The 1,287-nt window shown below is 34.8% G+C and overlaps 1 pseudogene; it reads left to right on the top strand.

Annotated features, from left to right (window-relative positions):
• The first annotated feature begins 515 nt into the window (after nucleotides 1–515).
• Nucleotides 516–774, top strand: LOC122754701 (annotated as a pseudogene).
• The last annotated feature ends 513 nt before the right edge of the window (nucleotides 775–1,287 follow it).

Genomic DNA, 1,287 nt, shown 5'->3' on the forward strand with positions numbered 1-1,287 from the left:
TTTCCCTTGTGTTCTGATTCTTCTTTCACAACATGACTAATGCAGAAATATGTTTAATGTGATTGTACATATATAACCTACATCAGATTGCTCTCTGTCTTGGGGAGGGGAGAGGAAAAGGAGGGAGGGAGAAAAATTTGGAACTAAAAATCTTATGAAAACAAATGTTGAAAATAATCTTTACATTCAACTGGAACATGATAAAATACTTTAATGATTTAAGAAAAAAAAATCTTCCTGGCAGTTTCCTTGCTCAGAGTAGCCAACAATCTATAACCTAGACTCCTAAGTAGAATGTAAGCTCTTTGAGGGCAGGGACAGTTATTATTTTTTTATTTGTATCACTGGTGTCTTGCACACTATGAGGACTTAATTTATTATTTATTATTACTTGTTGAATAAGAGCAATTGGAGATGTTTAAATATGTTGCCTGAGAGAGTACTTGTCCCATTAGAGTGCTCTTCCTGTAGGGATGAGTGGCAGCTTCCAGCTCCTCTTACATGAGTTAACCTTGATGACAACCAGAATAAAAAATACAGACGTGTTGAAGGAGATATAGTAGGATTCTGTGGAGTGTGCTGCTCAGAACCTGGTGAAGTATAATATTGAGAAGAACATAATAGCCCATATCAAGGAGTTTGACAATTACGTAATACAACCCCACCTGGAACTGTATTGTAGTGTGGAACTTTGGCATTTATGGACTCCATCAGACTAAAAATTTCATCTACTACCTACGACAAGTTGCCATTCTTCTGTTCCACTTTGATTAAGTAAGGGTCTATGCTACTTGCCTAATGACCCAGCCCCAAAACAAATACTACAGCCTAAATTCCAAATAGGAGGCTCTGGGAAAAATTCAACCTTTAAGTCTTTATTGAGTTGTTGTTGTACATGGCATCCTATGTACTAGTGTGTTGTCATTATGAAACAATTAACAGAACAGCTTACATCTATATTTATTTTCTAGACTATGTTTTATTATCACCCTCTCCCACTCTACCAATTTAACCTTTCATTTAAAAACAAACCTATTAGAGATATGTGTTGTCAATTTTTTTTTTAAAAGAAAAGCTAAATCTCAATCAGTATCATCTTAGGAAACGCTAATCTGTCCTTGCTTACCTGTTGACCAATGGCTTAATATCTATTCTGAAGAGTTAAATCCATTTCCATAACATTTCTATTATTTTTTTCAAAGTCTCCTTATGGGGAGGAAAAACTTTAAATTTTCATCAGTGAGTCATACCTTAGTGTGAATAAAGGGCAAAAGTTTAGACTTTCTT

This window comes from Dromiciops gliroides, chromosome 4 (assembly GCF_019393635.1).
Source record: "Dromiciops gliroides isolate mDroGli1 chromosome 4, mDroGli1.pri, whole genome shotgun sequence".
Classification (NCBI taxonomy): domain Eukaryota; kingdom Metazoa; phylum Chordata; class Mammalia; order Microbiotheria; family Microbiotheriidae; genus Dromiciops; species Dromiciops gliroides.